This window comes from Scyliorhinus torazame, chromosome 21 (assembly GCF_047496885.1).
Source record: "Scyliorhinus torazame isolate Kashiwa2021f chromosome 21, sScyTor2.1, whole genome shotgun sequence".
NCBI lineage: Eukaryota > Metazoa > Chordata > Chondrichthyes > Carcharhiniformes > Scyliorhinidae > Scyliorhinus > Scyliorhinus torazame.
Window position 1 is genome coordinate 123800035 of NC_092727.1, and position 10334 is coordinate 123810368.

The following is a 10334-nucleotide window of genomic DNA, read 5'->3' on the forward strand; positions in this document are numbered from 1 at the left end:
CACTCTGCATGTGACAGTTATCCTCTGCTACTCCCCCAGGCAGTTGGCTCCTTGTCATAACCTGGGCTTAAGCAGGTCATGGAACGCTAATGAAACCTTAAGGTCATGGGTCACTTACATTCCCTATTGAGAGGCGGGGCACCTCCTCTACACCCTGTATAAAACTAGAGGGCCATGAACGGTGAGCTGGTTCCTGTAGTAAAGCAACTGCTCTGCACTCTTGTTCTGTTGCATTAAACCTTTTTCCTTTTGATTCAACCTGTTCGGCTTGGTGTGGACTCCTTTCGGGCCCTTATATACTTCTCCCAGTTCTTCCCTCCCTCCTCTCTCTCCTTCCTTCTCCCAAGCAAAGAAGAAGCAACCAATCAAGTAAAGCAAAGAAGAGGCAGCAGAAAAAAATATATAAGGCCTTCAGGCAGTCTTGTAGCAACAAAAAAAGATGGGAGCACAGAGAAACCACAATCTCATCTGTTTCTCTCTCCACAGACGCTGCCAGACCTGCTGAGTTTATCCAGCATTTTCTGTTTTGGTTTCACTTTTTAAAAAAGGTTATTTAGTCATGGTCTCATTGCTGTGCTGTGCACAGACGAGGTGCCAGGTTTCCCACATTATAAACAGTTGTTGGGACATCCCGGGGTTGTGAAAGGTACCACACAAATGCAGGCACAGCCTTATCTGAAAGATGATGATGTCTCTGACAATCGTAGCACTTCCTCAGCACTGTCACCAGAGTGTCGGCCTGGATTGTGCTCAAAGCTCTGGTTACAGACTTGTACCAATAACGTTCTGACTGAGATGATCGTGCCACCCGTTGTACCCCAAAGTACAAACTTACCAAGTCATAGTAGAATCTCTACTGTGCCCTACGGCCCATCGAGTTGGAACCAACCCACTGAAAGAGCACCCGATCTAGGCCCACACGCCCACCCTATCCCCGTAACCCAGTAATCTCACCAGACCTTTCTGACACTAAGGGGCAATTTAGCATGGCCAAGGGCAGCACGGTGGTGCAGTGGTTAGCACTGCAGTCTCACGCCGCCGAGGTCCCAGGTTCGATCTCGGCTCTGGGTCACTGTCCATGTGGAGTTTGCACATTCTCCCCGTGTTTGCGTGGGTTTCGCCCCACAACCCAAAGATGTGCAGGGTAGGTGGATTGAACACGCTAAATTGCCCCTTAATTGGAAAAAATGAATTGGGTACTCTTAAAAAAAAATTTTTTTTTTAATTTAGCGTGGCCAATCCACCTAACCGGCATATCTTTGGACTGTGGGAGGAAACCAGAGTGCCCGGAGGAGCCCATGCAGACACGCGGGGAAAGTGCAAACTCCAAACAGTCACCCAAGGTCGGTGTGAGTCAGTAGTGCTAACCACTGTGCCCCCGTGCCGCCCTGACATGACAACAAGTGGAGTTTTATCCAACCATTTAAAATAGATAGGTTAGATAGAGCCTGTCACAAACACCACATGATTCTTTGTAGAAAAGGTCCATGAATTTTTCAGCTGTGAATTTTGCTAATTCAACTGAAGCTCAATTCTTCCTGTTTCCATTAATTTGCAGTAACTCAGGTCACTGGGACTTCACATTCTGATTGAGGATAATGAGGCAACTGTACAAAAAACTAATATTGGAAACTTCAGGCATGTCATTTAAAAATAAATTAATGAAATGATGTTCAGCTATAAGTAGCAACGGCAAATACTGGAAACACTTAGCAGATTAGGCAACACCTGGAGAGAGAAACAAAGTTAATGTTTCGGATTGATAGCGCTTTCTCAGAACTGGGACATGAGAGAAAGCAGTACTGCAACTTCAGAGGGAGATAGGATAGAGTGACTGAGGGTAGCAGACAAACTGTTATCAGTGAAAAGGTTTAGGACATATGAGCTGGACGAGGCCATTCAGCCCCTCGATCCAGCTCTGCCATTCAACTTGATAGAATCAAAGAATTCCTACAGTGCAGAAGGAGGCCATTCGACCCATCAAGTCTGCGCCGACCCTCTGAAAGAGCACCCTATCGAGGCACATGCCCCCACCCTATCCCTGTAACCCAGTAACCCCACTTCATCTTTTGGACACGAAGGGGAAATTTAGCATGGCCAATCCACCTAACCTGCACATCATTGGATTGTGGGAGGAAACCAGAGCGCCCGGAGGAAACACGCAGATACAGGGTGAACGTACAAACTCTACACCGACAGTCACCCAAGGCTGGAATTGAACCCGGATCCCTGGCGCTGTGAGGCAGCAGTGCTAGCCACCGTGCCAACCCAAGGCTGATCTTCAACCTAAACACCATTTTTCAACATATCCCTTAATATCTCGGACTCTGTCGAGCTTTGTCTTGAATATACACGAGTACTGAGCCTCCACAGCCCTCTGGGGTGGAGAATGCCAAATATTCACCACCTTCCGAGTAAAGAAATTGCCCCTCATCGATATCCTAAATGGCCTACCTCTTATCCTCAGACTGTGTCCACTCGTTCAATACCCTTTAACAGCACCCCTCCCCACCCCCAACCAGGGTAAACATCCTTCCTACATCTATGCTGTCCAGCCCTGTAAAACCTTTGCTTGCTTCAACGAGGTCACCTTTTGTTCTTCTGAACTCAAGAAGATGCAGGCCCAGACTCCTCAATCTCTCATCATCAGATAGTCCTGCCATGAACCGCCCCAGGGACTAGTCCGATGATCCTTTGTTACACTCCCTCCATGACCTAAATATATATTTCCTCAGGTAAGGAGACCAAAACTGTACACAATACACCAGGTGCAGTCTCAACGAGGCTCTGTATACCTGCAGCTATACTTCTTTATTTCAAGAGGATTTGAGTACAGGAGTAGAGGCAGAGATGGCACGATCTCCCCGTGTCTGCGTGGGTTTCCCCCGGTTTCTTCCCACAGTCCAAAGATGTGCAGGTTAGGTGGATTGGTCAAGCTAAATTGCCCCTTAGTGTCCAAAAAGGTTAGGTTGGGTTACGGGGATAGGATGGAGGTGTGGGCTTAAGTAGGTGCTCTTTCCAGGGGCTAGTGCAGACTCGATGGGCCGAATGGCCTCCTCCTGCACTGTACATTCTATGATTCTCTGATACGAGGCCTGAGAGAGGGACCCAGGAGGAAGAACAATTCCGAATATGGGACACTGTGTGTACACGGGATACACTGTGTGGGGAAAATCTCCTGGCCAAGAAGTAAAGGTTAGGGCGGCATGTGGTGCAGTGGATAGCACTGGGACTGCGGTGCTGAGGACCCGGGTTCGAATCCCGGTCCTGGATCATTGTCCGTGTGGAGACATTCTCCCCATGTTTGCGTGGGATTCACCCCCACAACCCAAAGGTATGCAGGTTAGGTGGATTGGCCACGCTAAATTGCCCCTTAATTGGAAAAAAATAAATAATTGGATACTCTAAATTTATATTTAAAAAAAGAAGTAAAGGTTGAAGTGAAGCAAGAAGAGCTCAGCTTGTGTTGAGTTAGAACATAGAACATACAGTGCAGAAGGAGGCCATTCGGCCCATCGAGTCTGCACTGACCCACTTAAGCCCTCACTTCCACCCTATCCCCGGAACCCAATAACCCCTCCAACCTTTTTGGTCACTAAGGGCAATTTATCATGGCCAATCCACCTATTTGGACTGTGGGAGGGATCCGGAGCACCCGGAGGAAACCCACGCAGACACGGTGAGAACGTGCAGACTCTGCACAGACAGTGACCCAGCGGGGAATCGAACCTGGGACCCTGGCGCTCTGAAGTCACAGTACTATCCACTTGTGCTACCGTGCTGCCCAAGACTCACGGCCGCAGATTTCCCGACGGCGTTGGGGTGGCCACAATGGGAAAACACCATTGGCCGACTGCCGGGATGGAGGATCCCGCTGCCGGCGGGGGCGCGCCACACCAGAAAACGGGTGCAGCGGGACGGAGAATCCCACCCCATAGATCTGAAATGTTAACTGGGTTTCTCTCTCCACACATGCTGCCCGATCTGCTGAGTGTTTACAGCATTTTCTGTTTTAATTTCCGATTATCAGCACATATTTAGCTCTTGTAAATATAAATAGGGCGGAGTTACTTGGGCTTCGAGGACAGGGTTTGCACACTTTCCCAGAGTCTTATTTCAACCTGTGAAGTTGGGGTGGAGATGTTAATTGCAAAAATACCATTGTGACTGACACGTTTTTCCACTCATCTTTTATTTTAAGAAAATATTTTTGTCCATCGAGGTTGAGGGATGTTAATTAGTTCATAAATCCAAGCTTGAATGTTGCCGGGACATTTCAGTTGTCGCAGGATGAGGTGCAAAAAAGTCTGTGTCATAGTGGCACAGTGGTTAGCACTGCTGCCTCGGGCGCTGAGGACCCGGGTTCGATCCAGGCCCTGGGTCACTGTCCGTGTGGAGTTTGCATATTCTCCCGTGTCTGCGTAGGTTTCGCCCCCGCAACCCAAAGATGTGCAGGTTAGGTGGATTGGCCACGTTAAATTGCCCCTTAATTGGAAAAAATTATTGGGTATTCTAAATTTATTTTAAATTCATGCCACACAAGTGCCAGGTAATGACCACCTCCAAAAAGAGAGTATCTAACCATCGCCCCTTGATATTTAATAGCATTACCATTGTTATAACCTGCCTACTGATGATTGGCTGGGGACTAATGACTACCCCACAATCCTATGGGAGTATGAACTTCCCCAATGAGGGGGGCGGAGAAACTCCTACTATAAATAAGCTGGCCAGTCCAGGAACCAGGAGGAAGGAGAAGGTAGCAAGGGAAGTTACTGCTACTGTTATGTATATATTGTTATAGTAAATAAATGTTATTATTTTGTATCCTTAAACTCGTGCTGGATTCTTCGGGGCCCTTACAAAACTGGCGACGAAGGTAAAAGTGAATAGCTGTCTACACTGCTGAAGCCACCTCCCTGGATTTTTGTTGGATACAGGTTGGAAGTTGTTTTCTATTATACCATGCCTCTGTACGGACGTTTGGATGTTTTTGATGCTGCGCTGGAAAGCTGGAACCAGTACACACAACGGATGCGTTACTATTTCCGGGCAAACAATATCACTGAAAACGAGTGCCAGGTGGTCATATTGCTCACCGCCTGCGGCCCGCATACGTTTGGGGTGATTAGGAGCCTTACGTACCCAGCTGCACCGGACACCAAAATGTTTGACGAACTTGTGAATATAGTGGGGCAACACTTTAACCCAACCCTGTCCACGATAGTCCAGCGTTACCGGTTTAATACCACTGAGAGGACCCCTGGAGAATCCCTTGCCGATTTTTTTTTTTTATCCAGGCTACGTGGCATTGCGGAATACTGTGACTATGGTGAGACCTTGTCAGAAATGTTACGCGACCGTTTGGTTTGCGGTATTAACAATGCGGCCACCCAGAGAAAGTTGTTAGCGGAGCCAACATTGACTTTTCAACAAGCAATACAAATAGTCTTGTCCCGAGAGAGCGCAGAGCGAGGAGTACAGGAGCTACAGGGAATGGAAGTGCATGCCTTGGGGCGCAACCCTTTCCGCCCAAAAACGTCCCCCCGCACTCCTGCGGTACCTTGGGCGAGGCAACGACCAGACCGACGCCAGTGGCCATCGGACATTCCTCCCCGAAGGGAGCCTTCTCCAGTGCCAATGGATGAGGAGCCATGTCCGTGTCAGACTTGTAGGCGCCGACCCCGTTGTGGACGGCGGTCCTGGGGACGCCAGAGGCGTCGTCGTTCCGACCGAAACTGGGACCAGCCCAGGGGCCATAACTGGGACCAGCCCAGAGGCCGTACCTTCCATGTGGATGAACCTGCGGCGACCACTCCTGAGGACGTGGAGACGGAGGACGACTGCCTGCAGCTGCATTGTGTGGCAGCTCCCCGTGTGGCCCCCATTAAGGTGACAGTACGGGTCAATGGCCACCCGCTGGAGATGGAGTTGGATACTGGCGCAGCGGTCTCCGTGATCGCCCAGAGGACATTCGACCGCATCAAGCAGGGTATACAGACCCTTACATTAACTGACTCACAGGCCAGGTTGGCCACCTACACGGGGGAACCACTGGACATTGCAGGAACTACAATGACCCCTGTTGTCTATGGATGCCAGGAGGGGCGTTTCCCACTTATCGTAGTGCATGGCCATGGGCCCAGCCTGTTGGGTTGGGACTGGTTGCGCCATTTGGGGTTGCAATGGCAGCACATCCTCCAAACAGTTTCTGGAGGGTTGACTGGTTCAACTTGGATACGGGCTAGGACGATACCCAGAGGTATTCCAGCCTGGTTTGGGGAAAATAAAAGGGGCCGTAGCCCGTATCCAAGTTGAACCAGGAGCCACGCCGTGCTATTTCCGGGCGCGCCCAGTGCCTTACGCTTTGCTCGAGAAGGTAGAAGGGGAGCTCACTCGTTTGGAGAGTTTGGGTATTATCAGGCCCGTCCGTTTTGCTGACTGGGCAGCACCAATTGTACCAGTAATGAAGCCAGATGCCACAGTTCGCTTGTGTGGCGACTATAAACTTACAGTGAATACAGTTTCCCGACTCGACCGATACCCAATGCCTCGCATAGAGGATCTCTACGCGAAACTTGCAGGCGGACTCTCATTCACAAAATTAGATATGAGTCACGCCTACCTGCAGTTGGAGCTGGACCCTGCCTCCCGACCATATGTAACAATTAACACACACCGGGGCCTGTATGAATATACACGGTTGCCCTTTGGAGTATCCTCTGCCTGCGCAATTTTTCAACGTATTATGGAGGGCATTTTGAGAGATTTACCACGTGTGGCTGTCTACCTAGATGAGGTGTTGATTACAGGGACGTCGGAGCAAGAGCATTTGGAAAATCTGGAGGCTGTCCTTAGACGCCTTTCGGAGGCTGGAGTCCGTTTACGTCACAAAGTGCGTATTTCAGGCAAAAGAAGTAGTCTACCTAGGTTATCGGGTGGACCGCGAGAGTCTGCACCCCGTCGCAGAGAAGGTGCGTGCAATTCAACATGCCCCTACCCCGACTGACACGTCGCATCTTCGTTCGTTTCTCGGTCTCGTAAACTATTACGGGAAGTTCCTCCCCAATCTGGCAACTACGCTGGCCCCCTTGCACCTGCTGCTAAAGAAAAATCACACCTGGGTTTGGGGTCAGCCGCAAGAAACCGCTTTCCGGCGGGTAAAGCAACAATTGTCGTCGTCTGGGTTACTAACCCACTATGATCCGGGAAAGCCTTTGCTCGTCACATGTGATGCATCCCCGTATGGTATTGGGGCTGTCCTGTCCCACAAGATGGAGAACGGGGCCGAGCGACCGATAGCTTTCGCCTCCCGCACATTGACTGCAGCGGAGAAAAAGTACGCGCAGATCGAGAAGGAGGGCCTGGCAGTGGTTTCCGTGGTGAAACGCTTCCACCAGTATGTGTACGGCCGCCATTTCACTATCGTGACTGATCATAAGCCCCTGCTGGGACTCTTCAGAGAGGATAAGCCAATACCGCCCATTGCTTCTGCACGGATCCAGCGCTGGGCTTTGTTGCTTGCTGCATATGAGTATTCTCTGGAGCACAAACCAGGTACGCAGATAGCAAATGCAAACGCACTGAGCCGATTGCCTTTATCGACCGGCCCCATGTCGACCCCCACGACCGGTGAGGTGGTTGCAACCCTAAATTTTATGGACACCTTGCCTGTCACGGCATCACAGATCCGTGAGTGGACCCAGACGGAGCCAGTCTTGTCAAAGGTTCGGCACATAGTCCTGTATGGTGGGCAGCATAGACAGCTCCCAGGCGAGTTGCGGGCATTTTCCTCCAAGCTGTCAGAGTTCAGCGTGGAAGACGGCATCCTCTTGTGGGGGACGCGTGTGATTGTCCCGGAAAAAGGCCAGGAGCTGATATTATCAGACTTGCACAATGGGCATCCGGGCGTGACCAAGATGAAAATGTTGGCCCGGAGTTATGTCTGGTGGCCAGGCCTCGACACCGACATTGAGAAGGTGGCCCAAAACTGCTCCATTTGCCAGGAGCATCAGAAGCTTCCGCCGGCCGGGCCCCTACATCACTGGGAATGGCCAGGGTGGCCTTGGGCACGCTTACATGCAGATTTCGCAGGCCCTTTTCAGGGATCCATGTTCCTTCTACTAATTGACGCCCAGTCCAAATGGCTGGAGGTGCATAAGATGCAGGGGACAACGTCCTGCGCAACAATTGAAAAGATGCGTTTATCATTTAGCACGCATGGCCTCCCCGAGGTGCTGGTCACGGATAATGGCACTCCATTCACGAGTGAGGAGTTTGCTAGGTTTACAAAGATGAACGGCATCCGCCATATCCGCACTGCCCCTTACCACCCGGCTTCAAATGGGTTGGCAGAGCGTGCAGTGCAAACATTCAAAAGAGGCCTAAAGAAGCAGTCTTCCGGATCAATGGACACGAGACTGGCTCGCTTTTTGTTTACGTACAGGACCACCCACCATACAGTGACTGGGGTAGCTCCCGCAGAACTCTTAATGGGCCGGAGACTTCGCACCCGCCTTAGTATGGTCTTCCCGGACATTGGCGCAAAAGTACGCCGCACACAAGAACGGCAGGGACCGGGATTGTCTCGGCATCGTCCGATTCGGCAGTTTGCGCCCGGTGACCCAGTATTCGTGCGGAATTTTGCTGGTGGTGCCCAATGGGTTCCTGGTGTAATCTTTCGCCAAACGGGCCCTATATCATACCAAGTGCAAGCCCAGGGTCGTCTCCAGCGAAAACACTTGGACCACGTCCGGTCCAGAAGATCATCCCCGCAAAAGATTCCCCGCCCCCGGAGCTCAGTTCAACAGCGGCAAAGACCAGAAACAAGGGAATGTAGTCCTCCAAATCTTCCACTGGTGCCTCACTCGAAGCCTGCGCAGGTCATGACGGGACCGAATGGGGATAGAGACGCTGACATGACGGAGGCGGCAGACTCTTGACTCCGAGATGGAGACACAGGATGAATCAGAGGGGTAATCCTCGGGTCCACAGGCCGTGGATGTACAACCGCGCCGTTCATCACGGAAGCGCCGGTCTCCGTCTCGTTATACGCCGCCTGATCCAGCGCCGCGTGCAAATGGCATCCGGCCTGCGGCCAAACGAGTTCGACGCCTTCCTTCGCCAGGGCCTACGGTGGATTCCTTGGACTTTGGGGGGGAGGGATGTTATAACCTGCCTACTGATGATTGGCTGGGGACTAATGACTACCCCACAATCCTATGGGAGTATGAACTTCCCCAATGAGGGGGGCGGAGAAACTCCTACTATAAATAAGCTGGCCAGTCCAGGAACCAGGAGGAAGGAGAAGGTAGCAAGGGAAGTTACTGTTATGTATATATTGTTATAGTAAATAAACGTTATTATTTTGTATCCTTAAACTCGTGCTGGATTCTTCGGGGCCCTTACAAAAACCATCAATATTAACATCCTGGGGATTACCATTGAACAGAAAATGGTGAAGCTACCAGAGTAGGCCAGAATCCTGCAGTGAGTAACACAATTTCTGACTCCACAAATTTCATCCACCATTTACAATGCACAAGTCAGGAGTGTGATGGAATACTCCCTACTTGTCTCGATGAGCACAGCTCCAACAGCACTCAAGAAGCTCGACACCGTCCAAGACAAAGCAGCCCGTTTGATTGGCACCCCATCCCCAAAATTCACTCCCTCCACCACCCAGATGCAGTGGCAGCCGTGTGTACCATCTACAAGGTGCAATGCAGTAACTTACCAAGATTACACACAACTTCCAAACCCATGGTCACTACCATCTAGAAGGTCTAGGGCAGCACACATGGGAATACCACCAGCAGGTAGTTCCCCTTTAAGCCACTCACCATCCTGACTTGGCAATATACGTCCGTTCCTTTACTGTCGCTGGGTCAAAATCCTGGAACTCCCTCCCTCATAGCAAGGTGACATCACCTGCACCACATGGACTGCTGCGGTTGAAGAACACAGCTCACCACCACCTTCTCGAGGGCAAATAGGAATGGGCAGTAACGCCTGGCCTAGCCAGCGATGCTCACGTCCCATGAATGAATCAACAAAAACCTTCCATCGCCATCAAGTCCTAAAGTGGGATTTGTACCCAGAGCTCCATGCCCAGGGGCAGAGATGCTAACCACTGCACCACAAGAGCTCCTGCATTTCAAATACAGTGCAGCAATGATGTGTGAACCCAGTTTCATCTCTCGAGTGGGCCTTCAATCCATGATCGTTAACTCAGAGGTGAGAATGCTGCCAGTATGTCACAGTGCTCTAGTAACTACTTAGTGGCTGACTCCTTTCAAAAAGCCATATTTGGATATCTGTTGAGGACAAGATAA